The 23,149-nt window shown below is 47.7% G+C and overlaps 1 protein-coding gene and 1 pseudogene across 5 annotated transcripts in view; one reads left to right on the top strand and one right to left on the bottom strand.

Annotated features, from left to right (window-relative positions):
* SLC2A13 (solute carrier family 2 member 13) overlaps positions 1-23,149 on the top strand; it is a 341,591-nt gene that overhangs the window by 191,175 nt on the left and 127,267 nt on the right. The window lies entirely within an intron of this gene.
* On the bottom strand, positions 2,822-16,785 carry LOC108177036 (small ribosomal subunit protein eS7-like; annotated as a pseudogene).

Genomic DNA, 23,149 nt, shown 5'->3' with positions numbered 1-23,149 from the left:
ACAGGTGGACAGACAGATTAAAAAAAAAAAAAACAGATTCAATGTGAGTTTGATAACACTGATTCTTTTGCGAAACTTATAGCAACTTTGTTTTAGCATATTCCCATATGCCAAATATGCCTGACTGTAGTTTGTAAATCAGCCCATCCAGTTGCTATCATCACTTCATCTTGGACAGAGAGAGAGTATTGTATTTTTACCTGAAAAGACAAAGCAGTTAAATGACTCACTTTGGGGTTGTACACAGAATCAGTGTTAGGGGCTGGCATTGTGGTATGGCTGGTGAAGGTACTGTGTGCTACACAGGCATCCCGTGTGGGTGCAGGTTCATGTCCCGGCTGCTCCGCTTTCCAGTCTAACGATAGCCTGGGGAGGCAGTGGAAAGTGGTCGAGCACGTGGGTCCCTGCCACCGACATGGGAAACCAAGAGAAAGCTCCTAGCTCCAACCCTCCCCAGCTTCAGCTGTTGCAACCCTGTGGAGAGGGAACCAGCAGAGGGAAGATCTCTTTCTGTCTCCCCTCTCTGTCTCTCTCTCTATGTCTGCCTTTCTCATAAATGCATGTCTTTAAAAAGTCAGTAGTGAAGAAAAGATGGAAATCCCGTATTTTAAGCTTCTGAGTCCACTTCAGGTCGAGGATTGTGGGGGTGGAGCCTGCATCCAGCACGCAGTCCTCTGGCTCTGCACGGCTGCTACTTCACAGTGGAGCTCCCAGCTTCGTCGCCTCTCACTCTGCCCCTTTCACTAACTTAAAAAGGTGGGGATGGGGCTGGTGTTGTGGCATCCTGGGTAAAGGCACTGCCTGCAATGCCAGCGTCCCATATAGATGCTGGGTTCATGACCCAGCTGCTCCATAATGCCAGCATCCCATATGGATACTGGGTTCATGACCTGGCTGCTCCACATCGATCCAGCTCCCTGCTAACATGCCTGGGAAAAGCAGCAGAAGATGACCCAAGTACTTGTACCCCTGCCACTCATGGGTGAGAAGCGGATGAAGCTCCTGGGTCCTGGCTTTGGCCTGGCCCAGCCGTGGTCATTGCAGCCATCTGGAGAGGGAACAGCAGATGGAAGATCTCTCTGTCTCGTTCATCTCTGATGGAAGATCTCTGTGTGTCTCTATATTACTCTGACTTACAAATAAATAAATGAATTTAAAAAAAGTGTGGGGAGCTGTATGGGTGGATCATTCTCATTTCATTACTGCCTTACCTTAATCCACAGGAGCTACTCCTTCTGTACAAGAGTAATTCAAAAAGTTTATGAAAAAATAGAATCAAAACTGTAAAGTTACTGTGGTGCAATTTTTTTATAATATGTGAAAAATCCTATTATGAAGAACTATACATTCCAAAATTTTGTTTCAAAATAAACTTTACACTTTTAATTACATTTTTATGAACTTTTTTGTTGGTTTTAAAGATTTATTTATTTATTTGAAAGGCAGAATTAAAGACAGAGAGAGAGAGTGAGCTTCCATCTGCTGGTTCACTCTCCAAATGGCTACAACAGTCAGAGCTGGGCCAATTCAGAGCCAGGAGCCAGGAGCTTCTTCCAGGTCTTCCACATGGATGCAGGGGCCCAAGCCCTTGGGCCATCCCCTGCTGTTTTTCCAGACACTTTAGCAGGGAGCTGGATCAGAAGTGGAGCTTCCGGACTGAAAGTGCTGCCCATAGCCAGCACTATGCTACAGCATCAGCTTTTGATGAGTTTTTGGAAATACCCATGTACTTACTTACTTACTTACTTATTTATTTTTGACAGGCAGAGTTAGACAGTGAGAGAGAGAGACAGAGAGAAAGGTCTTCCTTCTGTTGGTTCACCCCCCAAATGGCCGCTACAGCTGGCGTGCTGCACCAATCTGAAGCCAGGAGCCAGGTGCTTCCTCCTAGTCTCCCATGGAGGTGCAGGGCCCAAGCACTTGGGCCATCCTCCACTGCACTCCCGGGCCACAGCAGAGAGCTGGCCTGGAAGAGGGGCAACCAGGACAGAATCCGGCGCCCCGACCGGGACTAGAACCTGGGGTGCCGGCACCGCAGGCGGAGGATTAGACTAGTGAGCCACGGCGCCAGCCAATACCTATGTACTTATAAGATAGGATGCGGGCCTGTAGAAAATAGATCATAGAAATAATAGTGTTCTAGTGATTGCTACTGTAGTGGTACTCTAACATCTGTCAACTCCCTGAATAGATACGGAAAATAAAATAAGCAGGCTAAAATCGTTTTGATCCTTTTTACTATCGTCATGACAATGATGAAACTTTTTACTGCTTTTCATATATATTTCACCATATTTTCATAGGTAATAGTTCTGTTTCTTAACATTTATTTATTTATTTATTTATTTGAAAGAGTCATAGAGAGAGATTATCTTCCATCTTCTGGTTCACTCTTCAGATGGCTGCAAAGCCGAGCACTGGACCAGGGTGAAGCCAAGAGCTTCATCTGGGTCTTCCAGGTGGGTGGCAAGGGCCAGCATCTGGGCCGTCTGCTGCTGCTTTTCCTGGGCCGTTGGCATGGAGCTGGGTGGCAAGTGGAACAGCTGAGATTTGAACCACTGCCCATAGGATTCCAGCACTGCAGGCAGCAGCTTTACCTGGTACACCGTAACGTCGATGACAGTTTCTATCCTTCTTACTTCATAGGAAGAGAGACAGAGATCCCTAATACATTAGTTCCCTCTCCAAATGCCTTCAGCAGCTGTGGCTGGGCCAGGACAAAACACAGAGCTCAGAAACCAGTTCAGGCCTCCCAACTACCTGATCTGTCATTGCTGCATTACAGGGTGCACTAAGCAGGAAGCTGGACTCTGGACTGGAGTTAGGACTCAAACCCAACCTCCTCTTGATCTGCATAACCATCCTGCCAGCAGGATCACAGAAGCCAAGGAGGGGTCCGCTTCGGCAGTGGAATGGCCTGGTTTCCTAGAGCAGGAAGCTGAGCTTAACGAGTTGAAGGATGGGTCCCCCAACCACGACTAACAAGCTCCGGAGCTGAACGTGTAGACTGATTTTCTAACACACAACTCTAAGGTTCTCCTTTAATCCTGGGACACACAAGATGTGCAGAGCAGACTGTTTGAAGCTGGTTTAGGGGCAACCTGAGGTTCGCAATCAAAGTTGGTGAATTTCATCACTGTCCAAGGATTAAGGCCTAAAATGACTGTGTGCTAATGACAAAACTGCACCCATCTCAGAAATCCCAGAACTTACCGAATTTTTAAAGTTTCGGGTACCCCGGTAAGGCGTCTGCAGTAGATGCTGATCTAGAGTTCCCGGACAAGCCAGGCTGATGGTAGAATGCGTCCTCTGTATTTGTTCTTCTTCTTTAATTAACTCAGTTTTGTAGGGACAGTATTTCTGGATCCGTTCCCTTCACATGTTTTATTGTCAACAAGCTCTCTGAGTATAAAGAATCAGCACGCAATCAGGAAACATGGCACAGCCACACATGCCCAGATGGTGGCAAATGTAGAGAAGGATGATGGTGACAGGACATGAAAAGGTAAAGAGTGAGGGGCAGCGTATCCTCAGGTTGTGGAGCTGACCTGGGGATGTGGATTTGCTGTCTGCAGCAGGATGCAGGGCCAGCTCTCTGCTCCCTGTAGGGCTCTGAATGGCGTCCAAATGGCAATACGTGGTTTAAGTGCTTACAGGTACGAGTCTAACGTACTCCCATATGTTCATTGGACACACGTTTCTGAGTAAATGGGAAAATACAAGATTATGGCTTGCTGTTTGGGAAGGTGATCAGAATGTAGCAGGAAGAATATTGACCCAGGAATCAGGCGAATCCAATTCAAAAGTGTCTCTATCGTGGGACACTGGTGTGCCAGTTAATTACCTTTGGTCTAATTACCTGTGAAGTGAAGGGACTGGGCTTTAGTGTATATGTGAGTGAGGAAAAGTTGAGTTTGAAGTGGAAATAGGAGCTAAGCCATTTTCAGCAGTAGTGCTTCAGGCCTTTCTCCGATGTGATGGTACCAGTATGGAGGAAATCAGTTTTGGTCCAAAAAGAAATGTATTGTGTCCAGCGTCAGTTCTGGATGATCTATTAAATGCTGACCGTGTGCTGATTGATGTCTTGGTGCTCAGGGTCTTGTTTGTTGAGACTGCCTTGATATTAACCCTAACCCTAACCCTAACCCTAACCCTAACCCTAACCCTAACCCTAACCCTTTAAGAAAGACTATCTTAGTGTTAGGATTGCAGTCTTCCCTGGTCCAGGATTGGGTACCAGGCCATTCATCTGCCACAGCGGGGCTTCCCCTGGCTCCCAACGGTGCTGCAGGGGTACCTTCGAGCCCTGTGTGCTTCACTGGCCCCCAGCTCCAGCGTGCACGTGGCTCACAAGGACAAGGATGCACTTACACCCCTGATGTCTAAACCATTCTTGGGTGGCAGGTAGTACACGTTGCTGACATACTAAGCCGAGCGCTCAGCAGGTAGGGCTCTGGACAGAGGGGCCTCTTCAGAGAGCCGTCACTATGTTTCTAATCACAGTCTACCTCCCTGGGCAGGTGTTGCACACATGTCTCAGGTTAGGTTCCTCCCACAGCAGATCTTCAGACCAGGACTTGGGTGCAGGTGTCAACTTGGGAGTTACGCAAAGAAGCATGAGCGTGGGAGTAGGGCAAGTGGGGCGAGCAGATTATTACAGAAAGCGGCTGGCACTCAGTCCTGCCAGCTCCTCAGAATTATTCCAGGGGTTGTCTGTGCTCCGTGCATAGTCTGTCACCCCGAGGGTCACCCCTACATTTGTTACATGCGGTTTGCTGGGCCTCCTGAGCAATCTCTCGTGCTACCAGCACTCCCAGGCAGAGGAGTAGAGAGGCAAAGGGAGTGGAAGTATGAACTGTGCGACTGCGGTGAGTTCCCACGGCAGCTCTAGGTAGGTGCACTTGAAGAGGGGCCGGGAGCAGCTGGGGCAGGGCCTCTGTGTATATAGTCTCTGCCTTCAAATATGAGGGGCTTTAAAAGTTTATGCAAAATGGAATTTTAAAAATGTATTTCCATGATAAACATATAGAGGTCTTCAAAATGTTCATGGAAATGTCTATGAGAAATGAGAAAATAATGCGTGGATTTTTGAATTCTTTTGTATCAAAATAACCTTACCTGTAAATTCCATTTTTCATGAACTTTTTGAAGTCCTTAATATGTGTAAAAACCAAAATCACGTGATGAGGATGTAAACTTTCATGGATATATATTCAATGGAAAAAATTCATAGTGAAATTCATATTCAGTGAAAAAAAGTCAGTGGTGTTGGCTAACCTAATGGAAAATGGGCAGTAAAAATGGGAGACTCTAGATAGGTGGTATTGCATTTTCTGATATAATTTTCAAATAATATTGTCCTGTCACAGGAATCTTAAAAGCACATCTGGTGCAGTATTCACTTAATTTTGGGCTCAACCTTTGCTAATTTGTTGCTCTAGGTTCAGAGATCTCTCAGCAAGAATTTTTGTCACTGAACAGTCTGTGTTTTACCTAAGGAGACAGAGACATAAGTAATTACAGTGCAGTCCCAGAAAAACCAAATTAATACCCTGCAGGCACTGTGGGAAATGAGTGATTAATTCTACCTAGAAATTGAAGGAGGCACTAACAAATGACAGTTTCTGTATTTTAAAATTTTTTCTTCGTATGAAGTAGTTTGGTGGGTGGGAAGCTTCAAACACTGAGTCAGGCTCTGCGCACGGGATCTGGGTTTTGATCCACATCCAGCGCTCTTGGTAGCAGTGTAAACTGCACACGCTGTTTGGCTTCGCAGGGCTCTGTGGGCCGGGGACGTCAGGTTCTGGTGGGGCCCCGGGAGCGTGCAGCTGCGTCTCAGGACCCTGGCGGAGCTAAGTCAGGGTTGACTTCCTCTCTACTCTGTGTCTTGCATTTGTGCAAAGCGGAAGCCCTCCAGAGTTCTCCAGCTCTCTGTGGCCTGCCCCCTTCAGTGTGGGGTTGGAGGCCTCCGCTGTTGTAATACCATTCATTCGTGTATGTCTCTGTTTCCAAAATACAGGAAAGAATCACGAGGGTGTTTTCTTGTAGCTGGTGGGTGTCGTACAGCTGTCAGCCACCTCAGTATTGGAGTGCTCTTTTCCCGTGCAGTTTACGTCAAGGAGAAAAGACCTTGGTGAGCTTGGACGGTGAGAGGTAGTAATGCCCCCCTGGGAGGTGAGGGAGTCTGTGACAGCACAGCCGTGTGTGGCCTGCCCGTGGCCCTCATCGAAAGGCGTCCAGTCCTTTTAGCATGCTTTCTGAGTCGGGGGCAGACCCGGGGTCCTGCGATAATGCGTGGAAATACGTCTCCCTGGTTTGTACTGAGGTCTGCGGTGCCTCAGGGCAGCACTGGAAGTAAGAAGACATCATTTCCTCTCCTCTCCTTTCCCTCACCTAACTCCTGTCTTTCAGTGGAAGCAAAGGAGTAGAAGTGGAGGAGTTGAAATACCAACGTGGGATCCAGAGATGAGCCGCAGGAAGTAGGCTTGCCATGTCTGTATGACAGACCCTACACCTCGGTATCCTGTGTGAGTGTGCGCGTGACCCCAGCGTGGGCATTGCCAGCACGTGAGGCTGGCTTAGGAGGAATGCCCAGGGCCCCACTCATCAGGAAACCCACAAGGGGCAGGCTCTCTCCCAGGGACCCAGGATACACCGTGTGACTTAGCCATTCCACGCTTGCTTCCCCGCAGGGAACTTGGCTCCTTTGCTTTATTTGTAAAGGGATCTTTTTCTTGTTTTTACCTAGCCCAGCCTTGGATAATGAAGGCACCTGGGGATTGAACCAGTGGGTAGAAAATGTGTGTGTGTGTGTGTGTGCGCGCACACATGCACGTGTACCACTGTCACTCCTGCCTTTCAAATAAATAAAATGTTATAAAGAAAGATACGTCATGACTCCCTTGAAATGAGGCCACAAAATATCACCATCTGGGAGGTTCTCAAGGCATGCTGGGAAGGTCTGCTGTCTTCTGGCCACTCAGACATATGTTGTCTTTCCAAGGGGCCGGCAGCCCAGGCTCCTCGCTCAGCCACGGTTCTTTTACCATACGTCTCCTTCATGGCTTTTCCCACTCTGTTTGCACTTAATGTTGGCGCCCCTGGGTCTTGGCTCCAAGCGTACTGGGGTATGTCTTCCACTGCCATGACGACCCAGTCTGCACTTGCAGATCAGAACTCTGCAGTGTGCACGCCTTGCTCCAGTTGCTAGACACTTACTCTTGATATCCTGCCCTCCCCAGTCCCCAGAGCCCTGTGGCTTCCTCCAGTTCTGCCCCTCCTGTGGCTGACCCCTCCTCACAGCTGGATCTGAGCAGAGGGATCCCCAAGCCTGCAACTTCTTAACCAGCACATCCAAAACCTCTCAGATGCCGTTTCCTTCAGCGTCCTTTCCTTAGGATCTCTACGTCATTCCTCATCTTTCCAGTTACCTGTCAGCCCTGCTCTTAGTCAGCAATTACTGGATTGCAGGTAGCAGCATCCCCACCAAACTTGACTCAAGAACTAAGTCAGTTTACAATGAGGACAGATTCTAAAGGTAGGAAGTAGGAGTGCTGCTGAGCTGGCCAGAGTGCAGACCAGACCCGGAAAGTCCCTTGCTCAGCTCTGTGTCCACAGGGAGTCCTGGCCTTGAGCCCTCTGGTGCCATGTGTCCTCCTGTCTTCCTCGTAGAGATCGTCCTCTGTCATACTCTGCCACTGTACCCTTGGAGGTGTGTGCTTTTAATTTGTTGTTACTTTATTTAAGGGGGGCTGAAAGAGATCTTCTGTTCACTGATTCACTCCCCCCAAAAGGCCCACAGCGCCCAGCCAGGGCTGGGGCAGACCCAAGGCAGGAGCTGGAAACACCACCCAGGTTTCCTGCATGGGTGGCAGGGACCAAAGGCATCTGCTGCCTTCTGGAATGCACATCAGGTGGAACCTGGGTCAGAAGCAGTGCAGCTGGGATTTGAACCAGGCAGTCTCATGACACATACAGGCATCCCAAGCAGTGGCTTCATGCCCTGCGCCCAGGCTCACGCACTGGAGGCATGTCTGTGCTCAGACACCCTTAGCAGATTGGCTGGAATTGTCCTGATCGCAGGTTCCCGAGAGGAAGTCAGACTGAAGCTGGCCACCTGTGTGAGGCTAGGGCTGGACAGCAGTGCAGAAGGAGCTGCACCAACGCTCTTCTCTGGGCCTTCACCCCTCCATCAGTGAGCTCCGGAAACAGGATCAGGCCTGGCCCATCTCGACGGGAAATCCCTTAATGGCGATGAGCAGCATTTGACGTCTGGAGCCCTTCGTGGTGTGACTGCTGTGGTTTTCTGTGCTGTTCTCTGCCCGCCAGTTCCCGTGTGTGTTCCTCCCCGCTGTAGGGAACCCCTGTGCTTCTGGCTGTGACCATGGCTAGCAGCAGTCCCGGCACCTGCACACGTGCTGTTCTGGCTGGCTGCAGTGCCCAGCTGAGCCAAGAGACCTCCCTGCTCAGATCCCAAGTCATCCCGTGGAACCCAGGGGCCCGTTCAGATGTCCCCTTCTGGGGTCTTGTAGTGCTGTGAGTGAATATTGTCATCATCGCTGTATTTTAGTGTCACTGCAAGTTTGTCTGTTTTCTCCAAAAGAACATAAACGTGCCATGGTGTCGTTAACCTGTCCCCTCCATAGAGCCAGCTTTCTTTCGTTCCTCCTCACTGTCCTGTTTTTTTTTTTTTTTAATATTTATTTATTTGAAACCTAAAGTTATAGAGCGAGAAAGGGAGAGGCAGAGACAGAGACCTTCTGTCCTCTGGTTCACTCCCCAGATGGCTGCAAAGGCTGGGGCTGGGCCAGTCTGAAGCCAGGAGCCAGGAGCTTCATCCAGGTCTTCCACATGAGTGGCAGGGGCCTTAAACATCAGGCCTTCTGCCTCTGCTTTTCCCAGGCGCATCAGCAGGGAGCTGGATTGGGAGTGGAGCAGCTGGAACTTGAACCACTGGCCACATGGGATGCCGGTGTTGCGGGCAGCAGCTTCACCTGCTATGGCACAATGCTGGTGCCTCCTGTTTGGGTTCTGTTGTAGCATGGTGTTCTGACAGCCTGAGTGACATTGACCCTGACTGTGAATTTCTCTTTTTAACCAGCCTGCAGATAGCGCTTTAGGAACACAAAAGCCGTACCACTCAGGGGTTGAGAAGACAGATTACGGCCTGCCACTCATGCTAATGAACAAAACTAATGACATTTCTGGTGCTTTACAATATTGGATAGGTATTCATAACTTCAGTTTGGGTTTCATCACTGAGGATTTTCATTAAAAAGTTCTTCGCGTGAGACCTCCAGGTCCCTCCCTCCTTGTGGAGGCGATAGAGCTAAGCTAGTGCATTCTGGCCTCGGCTGCAGCCGTGCCTCCGGTGGCTGATGGCGTCCCAGAGGTCCAGATGCTATTAGGCTGCTGACGCGGAGACAGACAGTCTGATGACACGTCCGTCAGCGCCGTCCCGAGCAGAACGTTGTCTCCTGCTGCAGCGTCTTCATTAATCGTGATGAGATTATTTGGGCCGGGCAGTTTGAAATACACAGGACTAAATAAAAGGTGCTCTTCCTTGCGTTTCTGTAGAAACACTAATTTCCAGAAAAACAGAAGCTGGCTGACGTAGCTTATAGTGTGGGGTTCCCACTTCAGTCTCCACAGAGAGCCGGCGGCCTCTTCGTGGACCCGTGGCCCACCCTCGGCTGCTTTTCCAGGCTTCCTTTGAGGAACAGAATCACTTACCCAAGACTGTCAGCAAGGACTGAGTTCCACCCCACACTGGCTTCTGTAGAAAGTGTGGCATTTCTGCAGTGGTGAGATTTCATCCTGAATTCCAGGTTTCTTAGAATTCCCAGGACCACGTGGCCTCTGGGAGCTGGGGTGTGTCCCCTCCAGGGGCCTCTGGGAGCTGGGGTGTGTCCTCTCTAGTGGCCTCTGGCAGCTGGGGTGTGTCCTCTCTAGTGGCCTCTGGGAGCTGGGCTGTGTCCTCTCCAGGGGCCTCTGGGAGCTGGGGTGTGTCCTCTCTCTCCAGAGGCCTCTGGGAGCTGGGGTGTGTCTCCTCCAGGGGCCTCTGGCAGCTGGGGTGTGTCCCCTCAAGGGGCCTCTGGGAGCTGGGGTGTGTCCTCTCTAGTGGCCTCTGGGAGCTGGGGTGTGTCCTCTCTAGTGGCCTCTGGCAGCTGGGGTGTGTCCTCTCTAGTGGCCTCTGGGAGCTGGGGTGGGTCCCCTCCAGAGGCCTCTGGGAGCTGGGGTGTCTCCCCTCCAGGGGCCTCTGGGAGCTGGGGTGTGTCCTCTCTCTCCAGGGGCCTCTGGGAGCTGGGGTGTGTCCCTCCAGAGGCCTCTGGGATCTGGGGTGGGTCCCCTCCGGGCTTTTAGTGTGGTGCCACGTGCCTGAAGAAACTGACTTCCCGCTGATACTTGACTCAGAACTTTCCCACGTACAGGCTGGTTTGAGATGAGAGCTGATGAATAAGTGGCTGTAGTTTTAGGAGTGATAGCAAAGGCTGTGGACGATTGTATTGGGCTTCACGCACTCCTTGCAGTTCTTCCATTTTGAATTTGAGGCTAAGTGGCTGGGACTTGCACTGAGCGCCACCTTTGCCTCCTGTCTTAGCAGCTAAGAGGGCGTCTGCTGGGGCTGACTTTGGGATCAGACAGACCTGTCCCATAATGTTGTTAGGATGAACTGAGATACGGTGTTAATGCACTCTAATGTGACTGATTCACAGTACCTAGCATGTATTCCTTTATCTGGTATCAGTCAGACCCGGAGTGACATTTCCTCTTGTGTCCTGATTGGCTGTGCCACCCTGGGTAACTGCACAGAGGCTCTGAGCTCGGCTTTCTCCTGTGCCTGTGGGGTGAGCAGCACTCACTCCTTGGTGGGTGAGTCTCGTCCCCCTTCTCCCCCAGCTCGGCCAGTGGTACAGCCGACCCTACAGCTGCTCGGACCCAGGAGCCAGCTGCTGTTCTCTTCTCCTCCCCACGTGCAGCTGTGCAACGCACCTAGACGCTAATACTCCTGCTGCCATACCGCATCCAGGCCCGGAGCGCCCTCCATGTGTGAGCCGTGAGAGATTTTAGACTCCTCCCAGTGACACAGGTGGACCACATGTGATACTTTAATAAATAGAGCTAGTATGTGCGTCAGCAGCCTCCCCGCTGGCCTCCCCGCCAGCACCTGCTGCCCAGGGCCACCTGAATGGTCTTTGAGAAGTATGATCATGGGTGCAGACTGAGTGCCAGGATGGCATCCTGTGCTGTGCAGGCCTGTTGCCATTAGGGCAGGGAGGTGAAAGTTCACAGCACTGGGAAGGAGAAGAGTAGCTTCCTGAGCGATAAAACAAGGTCTGGGTGCAGGGGCCTCAGGAACACCGGGGCATTATGATGGTGCACTACGGGATGTGACACACCAAAACCGTGGCGATGTTTTAGTAGACGGCACAGAAGGCAAACAAGTACATTGAAGTAAGCATTTGCAATTGTAGGTGCTTATGGTCTTGCAACTTTTGTTGATATTTTCCTCTTTGACTTCACAGAGTCCATTCTTTACTTTCTAATTGGGTATTTTCTTCGAAAGAGTTACGTTTAAGTTGGATAATAAGGCTCATTTTCTAAAAGAAGCTATATGCTATGTTGAGCTAGAACATAGTACCCTTCTGTGACTTACTGTATATGAAATACAGAAACAGGCGTTTTATTGCCACAATACTTTGCTAGTGATAAAAGATTTGCTATGTATTCTCCTCTGACGCTGGAGTTCCCATAGCAGCAGGTGCAGAAGAGAGTAGAGTAGAAGAGCAGAGGTGTTCAGGAAGCCTGGGTTTTCCTAGGTGCAGGTACAGGTATAGGTGAGTGCCAGCCCCCATCGGCAGAAGAATGGGGTTTTGGGAGGAAGCTGGATTGGAAGTGGAGTTGCTGGACATGTGCTCTGATAGGGAAGGCTGGAGTCACACACACTGGCTCAGCCCACTGTGCCACAGTGCCAGCCCTGAGACATTTTTAGGCCATGAGAATGTTCCTTCAGCCCTTGGACTTGGTGGTGGGTCTGGCCTCTGAGACTGTGTGCAATGCTCTGAGCTTTTGTTCTTGGCCCTCCTTGCTCTGCTGTGCTGGGGTTTGCCGTCTGGCTGTCTACTGTCTCCTCCATGCTGTGGGATTGGGCTGAAAGAGGAGGATGGAATTCTTATAAATTTTTTTAATATTTATTGATTGATTCATTCATTCATTCATTTTTGAAGAGTTACAGGGAAAGAGTGAAAGAGAGATGCCTTCCACATACCACTTCACTTCCCAATAGCAGCAGTGAGCAGGGTCGGGCCAGGCTGAAGCCAAGAGCCAGGAGGTTCGTCCAGGTCTCCCATGTGACTGGCAGGGACCCCAACACTTGGGCCACCTTCTGCTTTCTTCAGGCCTTTGGCAGGGAGCTGGATCGGGAGTGATGCAGCCAGGACACAAATCAGTGCCGGGACGGGTGCCAGTGTCACTGGCGGAGGCTTTGCCTGCTGTGCCACGGTGCCTGCCGCACGCCGCTGCTTTGTAATCCACCCTCTGAGCTGTCTGGGACGTTCCATTCTGAAAGCTCCCCGTGTCTGTCACAGGAGTCACTGTATTCCTTGCTGGATCCCTGACTTGCTTGGGTTCTACCTCTGCTATGCCAAGCCATTCACCAGATGTCTAGCCTCGTGTTCTAAATCCTTACATATTTAAAGATTTATTTATTTATTTATTTATTTATTTATTTACTTGAGAGGCAGAATTACAGAGAGAGGGAGAGAGAGAGATTTTCCATCTGCTGGTTCACTTCCCAAGTTGCTGCACCTGCTGGAGCTGGGCCATTGGAAGCCAGGAGCCTCTTCCGGGTCTCATACGGGTATCGGAGCCCAAGTACTTGGGCCATATGCTGCTGCTTTCCCAGGCGCATTAGCAGGGAGCTGGGTTGGAAGTGGAGCAGCTGGGACTTGAACCGGCATCCATATGGGATGCCAGTGCTGCAAGTGGAAGCTTAACCTACAGTGCCACATCCCCGGCCCTGATCCTCCCATTTTCCTTAAAAACTTAATTTTATAGTCATTTTAGTGGAAATGATAAAGAAATGAAGATGCTGGGTTTAACTGGACACCTGTCCTAAGATATTTAAAAATCTTGAGTTAAGACACAGGCAAGTTCATATAAAGTCATGTTCTTTATTTTTAAAGGTTCATTCTGCATTTAATATCTTAAAAATGTGAAGAGAGAATTCAGCATTTTGGCTTTGACGTTACCTGTTCCTGGGGCCCTAAGAGAAGCGCTTGGGCCCCACCCACTCACAGAGTGCGTGTGAGAGAGCCAGGTCTGGAATTCAGCAAGCTTTGCCTGTTTGAAGTGGTCTGGATTTGCTGACCTCGTGCGCTCCTCTACGTGAGTCAGAACAAGGCTTCCAGGGCAGTGTGCTTAGCGACAGCTGAGCCAAAGCAAAACTATTATCAGTGCTGTTTGGAGTCTGTTTCTTTTTCCTGTGGGGTATGGAATATGCAGTTTTGTGTTTTTTGGTGGTTGACATAGAAGCTGTTATTCAGACCAAACATTTTTTTCCTCCTGTTCAAGAGAATGTTGGTATAGGAAGGAGACCAGCTGCAGTCGTATGTAACTCACTTAAAATACCTGAGATTCTCTGTACTGGGGCCTGAATTCACTTCCTGCGGCAGAGGCATTTGCTGCTAAGCGTGCAGTCCACAGATGCTTTAGTTTGTACTTAAAGCTTATGTCCCCAGTGTCACTGAGGACATTCATGTAATTGTTTGTGATTGTTTAATGATGTCAGTGCCCATGCGGTACTCTGTGTGCTGCCCTTCCGCAGGAACTCACTGTCGAATAGGGCAGTCAGGTTTTGTGTATCTGGTGTAGTATTTGAGCATAGAGAGGCTTAAAAATGTTGTAAAACTCAGCAATGCATATCATTTAGCTTTGCTAAATCTCTGTTAAAATAAGTCTCTGAATATGAAATAAACTAGATTTATTCTTGGCTAGAAGTTATACTTTCTTTTTTTAACTTTTATTTAATAAATATAAATTTCCAAAGTACAGCTCATGCATTACAATGGTTCCCCCCCATAACTTCCCTCCCACCCTCAACCCTCCCCTCTCCCGCTCCCATTCATTTGCAACAAGATTCATTTTCAGTTATCTTTATATACAGAAGATCAGTTTAGCATATATTAAGTAAAGATTTCAACAGTTTGCACCCACACAGAAACACAAAGTGTTAAGTACTGTTTGAGTACTAGTTATAGCATTAATTCACAATGAACAACACATTAAGGACAGAGATCCTACATGAGGAGTAAGTGCACAGTGACTCCTGTTGTTGACTTAACTAATTGACACTCTTGTTTATGGCGTCAGTAATCACCCTAGGCTCTTGTCATGAGTTGCCAAGGCTATGGAAGCCTTTTGAGTTCACCAACTCTGATCTTATTTAGACAGGGTCATAGTCAAAGTGGAAGTTCTCTCCTCCGTTCAGAGAAAGGTACCTCCTTCTTTGACGGCCCATTCTTTCCACTGGGATCTCACTCGCAGAGATCTTACATTTAGGTTGTATGTATGTGTGTGTGTGTGTTTGTTTGTTTGTTTTTTGCCAGAGTGTCTTGGCTTCCCATGCCTAAAATACTCTCATGGGCTCTTCAGCCAGATCCATTATGGCATGAAAACTTCTTGGTTTTGAAAAGACATTTTGAGGGTGAGTGGCAAATGAAGTGATCTTTTTCCTTGGCTCTTCCATTGAGGGACAGTTTTTTTTTTTTCTTCATACGTGTTTGTTGAACTCTTTCACTTAGTGTAGGGTTAACTTTACGATCATTATGTATACTGCAAATGGATCTTCGTAAAAATTTAGAGTGGGAAAGGGAGAGGGAGGGACAAGAAAAATTGTAGCCTGGGCAGGAGGAAGGATTGGGGGAAAGTGTCACTATGTTCCTAAATCTGTAAATATGAAATACATGGAGCTGGTATAACTTAAAAAAAAGAAATTCTAGTCTCATATGGACCACACGTAATACATATAATCGGAACCTTTTTTTTTTTTTTTTTTTTTGACAGGAGAGTGGAGAGAGAGAGAGAGAGAGAGAAAGGTCTTCCTTTTTGTCGTTGGTTCACCCTCCAATGGCCACCGCGGCCGGCGCGCTGCGGCCAGTGCACCGCGCTGATCCAAAGCCAGGAGCCAGGTGCTTATCCTAGTCTCCCATGGGGTACAGGGCCCAAGCACTTGGGCCATCCTCCACTGCACTCCCGGGCCACAGCAGAGAGCTGGCCTGGAAGAGGGGCAACCGGGACAGAATCCGGCACCCCAACCGGGACTAGAACCTGGTGTGCCGATGCCACAGGCGGAGGATTAACCTAGTGAGCCGCAGCACCGGCCCTGAACCATTATTTTTAATGGATCATAGTTTCTGACCTCACCTGTGCTGTTGCCTCTGTAGGTCATAGATACGTATGGGAACTCTGGGAACTCAGAATTAACATCCTTGCCGTGAGCCTCTTACAGACACCAGAGCAAGTGTCCCCCTTCTGCACCATATTGTTCTGCTGTGTATGGTCCACATGGACCACTGCTTGCCTTTTGTGCTGTCAGCTAAAACATCGCCATGGTTTTGATGTGTCACATCCCATAGTGCACCTTTAGAGCGGCTGCCGTCCAGCTTCTCCTGGACGCTTGAGCCCATGATGTCACTGGGGAAGACGAAGTCCTCCAGCATCGCAGAGCGCACGGCTGGCAGAACGCAGCTCCCAGGGAGCTCTTGCTTATTTTTCGTAGGGCTTTGTCAGGCTGGCTTAGGCAGAATTCTCCTCTGAGCAGTAAAGACAGCAAGCTTCCCACTAAACTTCTTCTCCAGCCCAAGTCCAGCCAGACTTGAATTTTCTGGGAGGATTTTAGTTGAGAAACAGAAACAAAGATTAGGATAGCTTTGCAGCCACAACCAACTTCGATTTCCTGAGCAGCCACGATGTTCAGCCGCCTTAGCTGAGCCCTGAGGTCTGAGTTCATCTCCAGCTGCAGGAGCGCCTGGGAGATCCCCGACTCGAACTCATCTGGCTGCTTGCCGCTGGGCGTGGCGATGTTGGCGCTCCAGGTGAACATGGCTTCCCCTGGGTGAGCGCCAGCTGAGGAAGCGCACAGGGCACGTATTTTCAGTGCTATCGGGGGAGAGCCAGGGATATGCTTTGATTAATATGTTGATGTTCCCAGGAAATGTTTTAATTCACATGACTCACCAGTTCCAGTTTTGCTTCCTGTGAACTTCGATCGCTGACTCCTACCTAGAAAAAGAGGTTTAAACTCCACAAGCATTTCAGTGTTGAGAGTCAAAGGCAGAATTACACGTAGAGATTTTTACAGACTCTGTTAAATCTACACACTGTAGCGTGACATTTCGTCGGAATAATGAGAGGGAAATGGTTTTGGCCATTTGCACGTGATGCCTGAGCTGTAGACTTGGCTGACAAGAACCACGCTGTTTAAAATGCCGCGTGCAGAGCCAGCCGTGTTCATTTCAGGGAGAGCTTGCCGAGTGGAGTGCCTTCACTCCAGAGGTGGGGAGATAAATGGATGGGTTGCTTTATCAGGCAGACAGCGTCAGGAGGATGGCGCCCTGCAAACGAAAGCTTTTAGGATCTTCACCTTCAAAGGCAGCACTCTGTTCAGTGTGGAAGAATGTCAAGAACGTCTTCCTGGGGCAGTGAGGACCTGGCCTGAGACTCCGGCTGGGACACAGACGATGAGGAGCTGTAGACCAAATGCTGCCACGTGTCTCCCTGCTTTGTTGTCATTCAGATCTGTTTCCATTTTGTAAGTGTCAGGACCATGTAGATCTGTGTGGGTTGGTTTTGTTTTTATTTTTTGTTTTTGTTTTTTTCATAGTAGATGTTTGAAAATGTTCTTGGGAATTCAGGTTATTACCTATGCCTTTGAACCCTCCAAGCTTCTAAACCTGAGATTTGTTTTTTTTTTTAAGATTTTTTATTTATTTATTTGAAAGTCAGAGTTAGAGAGAGAAGCAGAGAGAGAGAGAGAGAGAGAGAGAGAGAGAGAGAAAGTCTTCCATCCTTTGGTTCACTCCCCAGTTGGCTGCAATGGCCGGAGCTGGGCTGATCTGAGCTTCCTCTGGGTCTCCCACGAGGGTACAGGGGCCCAAAGACTTGGGCCGTCTTCTACTGCTTTCCCAGGCCACAGCAGAGAGCTGGATAGGAAGTGGAGCAATCAGGACTCAGACTGGCGCCCAGATGGGATGCCGGCATTGCAGGCTGTGGCTTTTACGCACTACGCCACAGTGCCGGCCCCTAAACCTGAGATTTCTATGTCAGATGTTCTTAGATGCCAATAAAGGGGATATTAATCACTTTTTTTTAAAGATTTACTTCTTTATTTGAAAGTCAGAGTTACACAGAGAGAGAAGGAGAGGCAGAGAGAGAGAGGTCCTCCATCTGATTGTTCACTCCCCAATTAGCTGCAGCTGATCTGCCGATCAGAAGCCAGGAGCCAGGAGCCTCCCCTGGGTCTCCCATGCGGGCGCAGGGGCCCAAGGACCTGGGCCATCCTGTACCGCTTTCCCAGGCCACAGCAGAGAGCTGGATTGGAAGTGAAGCAGGTGGGACTTGAACCGCTGCCAATATGGGATGCTGGCACTTCAGGCCAGGGCATTAACGCGCTGCGCCACAGTGCCGGTCCCAATCACTTTGTAAGAGTAGTTGTCCGTCACTCTTTCATAACATATTGGTATCTTTGAGCAAAAAGAATTGTTAGTATTTTTTAGTATCTGAGGTATAACTTATTATGGTTTGAGGAATTTTTTCTTTCACACTGCTTAAATGTTTTGAATGTTATTTGAGTTCTCACCAACAAATTCCAAAGAACCTTTGTCTCAGTATTATTAGTAGTCAGCCAAATGAAAAAAAAAATTTGTCAAATCCATGTCCAGTTGGAAAAACAGGCTTTTTTTTGTTTTGTTTTGTTTTGAATTCTGTTCCTTTGTGAAGAAGGTCTATGTAGACTATCCTAACAACTGGATTAGGGCTGTTAAATAAGTTAATGTGTATATAATATATGTAAAGTAGGAAACTTAGTTTTATTAAAATCTGTGAGAAAAGATTGGCAACATTTATTGGTATGATTATTGGCAATATTTATTGGTATGATTGGTTTTCGGTGCTTTATACAAATTATCCTCACATTTAATTGTGATGGAAAGAAGTATGTGTTTGGATTTATTGAATCATGGGATATTCAATGAGAATAATACAATCAACATGCAGATTTTCTGAATTGATAGTGGTTTTCTTTTTAGTATCTTCACTAAGTAAATGAAATATTGGCATTTCATAGGTAATCCCAGAATAACACAGGTGTTGGAGTTATTACACAGTAATAATAAGCATTTATTACAACTGCTCAGAGAGATACAAAATAATATGTTTATAATAAATTAAGATAGGGAATCTTTGGCTATAAACAGAAATTATAAATAGGAATGCAATGAAAATTTTCTTAATGAAGTATATCATACCAGAATTCGTAATTTTACTGCATGAGCTAAATAGCAGAATAAAGACAGTAAAAATTAATATGAAACAGAAAAAGATAAATAGATTTTTTTAATGAGGAGAGTCTCAGAACATTTGAGACAGTTTAAAAAAGTTGAACACACATGGGAATGGAATTCCCAGTGGAGAGGAGTGGGAAGATGGGGGAGAAAGTAAAACCGAAGATAAAATTGCCAAAGCCTCTCTACTTTGGTAGAAGTCACACTTTGTTGAGTATTAACTCAGCACTCTGCAGCTTGAATAAATTTGAGTAAACAGATGTGGTATCCTATCACAATCAACAGGTGCATAATAAAGACAGAATCATGACAATAACCAGAGAAACACGGCCCATTACACACAGACATTGATCTGGAATTCTACATACTTCTAATGTGAAACCACACAGGCTGAAAGAGCCACGTCTATGAAGTCCTGAACAGAAGGACAGATATAAAGCAATATACTCAATGAAAATCAGCTTCGAGAGTGACGGTACAGGTGTGCACGTTGTGGCATGGTGGGTCTAGCTCCCCCCTGGCATGCCCACACCCACACTAGAGTGCTGGTTTAAGTCCTGGCAACTCCACTTCCCATCAGGCTCCTGTAATACATTGTGGGAGGCAGCAGGGGACAGCTTACGTGTTTGGACCCCTGCCACCTGCATGGGAGACTAGGACAGAATTCTGGGCTCCTGCCTTCAGCCAGTCTGAGTGCTAGCTGTTGCAGGCAACTGGGGAGTGAAGCAGCAGGTTGGAGAATACTTTCGTGTCTGTCTGTGTATCTGTGTATCTGTCTATCTCTGTCACTCTGCAGTTCAAGTAGATGAAAATAAACGTTACCAAACAGAATGAAGGTGCATTTGAGATGTGTTTCTGTAAAGAGAAAATGAAAGAATTTGCATCCCCAGTCTGTCCCAGGAGAAAAGATACACAGAACTAGATTCTTTCAGATGAATGGAAATGATACCAGGGAGCAGTTCAGATCCTTAGAAATTAAAAAGAATATTAAGCATGGCAAAGATGTTTACGTATACATGAAAGACTTTCTTTTTATTTAAAACTTGTTATACTGTTTGAAGCATAATTGTAACCTTGCCTTGGGAAATGTACACAGTGGATGTGACAACTTTTTTTTAAAGATTTATTTATTTATTTGAAATTCGTAGTTATACAGAGAGAGAAGGAGAGGCAGAGAGAGAGGTTTTCCATCGGCTGGTTCGCTCTCCAATTGGCCAGGAGCCAGGAGCTTTCTTCTGGGTCTCTGACATGGGTGCAGGGTCCCAAGGACTTGGACCATGTTTTCCTGCTGTCCCAGGCCATAGCAGAGAGCTGGATCAGGAGTGGAGCAGCCGGGACTAGAAACGGCGCTCATATGGGATGCCGGCACTGCAGGCGCTGGCTTTACCCGCTATGCCAGTGCCAGCCCCTGTGACAACTCTTAACATGAACAGCAGAGGTAAGTGAACATATGTTGTAAAATATCAAGATATAAAAGCTAAGGATGTAGCCGGCGCCGCGGCTCACTAGGCTAATCCTCCGCCTAGCAGCGCCGGCACACCGAGTTCTAGTCCTGGTCGGGGCGCCGGATTCTTTCCCGGTTGCCCCTCTTCCAGGCCAGCTCTCTGCTGTGGCCAGGGAGTGCAGTGGAGGATGGCCCAGGTGCTTGGGCCCTGCACCCCATGGGAGACCAGGAAAAGCACCTGGCTCCTGGCTCCTGCCATCGGATCAGCGCGGTGCGCCGGCCGCGGCGGCCATTGGAGGGTGAACCAACGGCAAAGGAAGACCTTTCTCTCTGTCTCTCTCTCACTGTCCACTCTGCCTGTCAAAAAAAAAAAAAAAAAAAAAAGCTAAGGATGTAAGAAGATTTGGGAGAGGGGCCAAAGCAGAGCATACAAACTGAAAACACATGTAATCATGGTACACTAAATGCCAATTGAATAAAATCTGATTAAAAGAAACATTATCAGAATAGATAGAAAAGCAGGACCCAACTGTATGTTGTCTGCATGAGTTTTTTTCAAATGTTTCTTTACTTCGTCTACTTGGACAGCAGAGTGACACAGAGAAGGGAGAGTTTCCACCTGTGATTCACTCTCCGCCTACCTGCACCTACACCTGTCAGGGCGGGGCAGGCCAGAGCCGGGAGACTGGAACTCTTTGCAGGCCTCCCAGGATGCATTAGTAGGAACTGGCATTGGAGACAGCGTAGCAGGAACTCAAACCAGTGTTCCCATATGGATGTGGGCGACCCATATGGTGGCTTTACCTGCTGCCCCACAGTACCTGCCCCAAGATCCAGATGGATTGAAGAAAGATAAACCATGCACACGGTGATGATAAAAATTCTGTCGTGATCTTATCAGACAATGTAGACTTCAAGAGAAGCATAGTTATCACAGTTAGAGTTCATAAAGATAAGAGAATCAGAAAGAGCTGACATTCATCAGTGTACACGTATGTGATGATGAAGCCTCGAAATACGTGTAACAAAACAGTCATAAAGGAAGAAGTAGATAACTCCATAAGCCTTATTTTAACATTCATACAACACTAGATAAAATTCAAAAACAGAGTGTATCTGAATAATACAATCACATATTTTAATTCAAATTGATAGAGACCTACAATCTTCAAGTATAGAAATATATTACACGTATGAACCGAGTACAGAAATAGGTCTGTCCGTGGGAATGTGCTTCAGAAACTTTACAGAAAGTGGAATTAAAAGATGAACTTGGGGCCAGCGCCATGGCTCACTTTGTTAATCCTCCGCCTGCAGCGCTGGCATCCCATATGGGCGCCGAGTTCTAGTCCCGGTTGCTCCTCTTCCAGTCCAGCTCTCCGCTGTGGTCCAGGAAGGCAGCGGAGGATGGCCCAAGTGTTTGGGCCCCTGCACCCGCATGGGAGACCAGGAAGAAGCACCTGGCTCCTGGCTTCAGATAGGCGTAGCTCTGGCCGTAGCAGCCATTTGGGGGATGAACCAACGGAGGGAAGACGTTTCTCTCTGTCTCTCTCTCTCACTGTCTAACTCTATCTGTCAAAAAAAAAAAAAAAAAAAAAAAAAAAAAAAAAGATGAGCTCATTTGGTGCAAAAAAATTGAAATCCATGCTTTTTTTCATAATATGCATTTTCCCTAGGCGTTTTGAAGACTCCTCATATTTGATAAATGCAAAATTGTCAAGGAAACTCATTGGGGAAAGATGAGTCTTCTCAATAAATGATAACAGAACAAATGGAAATCCAGATTTTTGGTGGTAGGGATAAAAACTGTAAAAATCCTGTAGTCTAACAAGAAGATGACTCAGTAAAATCATTACCAAAATATGCGAGCAAACATTTCACAGAAGAGTATGTACAGATGTCCCATAAGCATGGAAAGATGTTCAGCATCATTAGTCATCAGATAAATGCTAATTAGAACACAGGTTTCCATAGCCAGCAGCTAGCAGTGTCAACCAATGACGGCAGCTCAGCTCATGCAGGAACTGAAATGTGAGATGACACAGCCTTTTTGGAAAAGTGTTTGTCACTGTTTTTAGCCATTAGCACTTAGCTACCCCTCACATCCCTCTTTTTTTTTAAGTGTTTACTCCAGAAAAGTGCAATATATTTATACACGTGTTTGTATACAGGTGTTTTGAGTAGCTTTATTCACACAGCCCCAAAGTGAAATCAACGCAAACACCCATCAACAGGTGAATGGAGAAACAAATTACTGTGCTTATTCAGGGGCCTTGTGCCCAGTGAAATGAGCCAGGCATAAAAGATGTCCTGGCGTCTGATGCTGTTAATATAAAAGCAAGCTGATATACAAGGATAATGGCAGCTAACAGACCTGTGATTGCCCATGGCTACGGCTGCTTGGAAGAGTGCCCTGTACGGGAGCGTGAGGAATGATTGGGAGTGACACCCTGTATCGCCGTGGTGCTGGCAGCCTTTAAGGTCTGTACAGCTGGCAGAGTTTATGAAATTCTATCCTTGCAGTGGGTGTGGTTTGCTGTACGCTTTATATGTTAGTGACTGCCAAGAGAACACGACTCAGTAGTGCTGTAAGACAGAGTTGTAAGACTCCCCCGGGTTGTAGAGCAAGAAGAGAAAGCAATCAAAGATGAGAAGCCGGGCCAGGAACTTCGGCATCTGACTCCTAGAAGGTTCAGAAAGAGCGCAGGCAGCAGATGGGCTGCTGCCAGGGACGCTTCTCAGCGCTCAAAGACATGGCAGCAGGTGGCAGAGGGCCTACTCCATGCACAGGTGCCTCGCCAAGGCATAGCCTGAAGTCTCAAGACCCAGGGCTTGAAGAGAAGATCATGGCAACCTCCACGGACAGAGAAAAGTCACCTACAGGGAGAAGACTTACCAGAAGTGACACTCAATGCCACAAAACACCTGACTTGGTCTTTAGACCTCTTTGTAGGAAATAGGTGTTTTTAGCTAGAATTTCGCATTTATCCTGGACCATTGATCAGACTTGTAGGGAGAATACAGATGTCTTTACACATGTAAGGTCTTCACAGTCATAGGTGCCGTGAGAACTTTGTCAGGACAGTGCTGGATGGTCTGGCGCCCAGAAAGTGGAAGTAAAGCCAGCGTTAGAAGGAAACAGGTG

The sequence above is a fragment of the Oryctolagus cuniculus genome, chromosome 9 (assembly GCF_051225735.1).
Source record: "Oryctolagus cuniculus isolate XC-2025 breed Fujian yellow rabbit chromosome 9, ASM5122573v1, whole genome shotgun sequence".
In the NCBI taxonomy this organism is placed as follows: domain Eukaryota; kingdom Metazoa; phylum Chordata; class Mammalia; order Lagomorpha; family Leporidae; genus Oryctolagus; species Oryctolagus cuniculus.
Note: the sequence above shows the minus strand (reverse complement) of the source record. Positions and strands in the feature narration are given on the sequence as shown.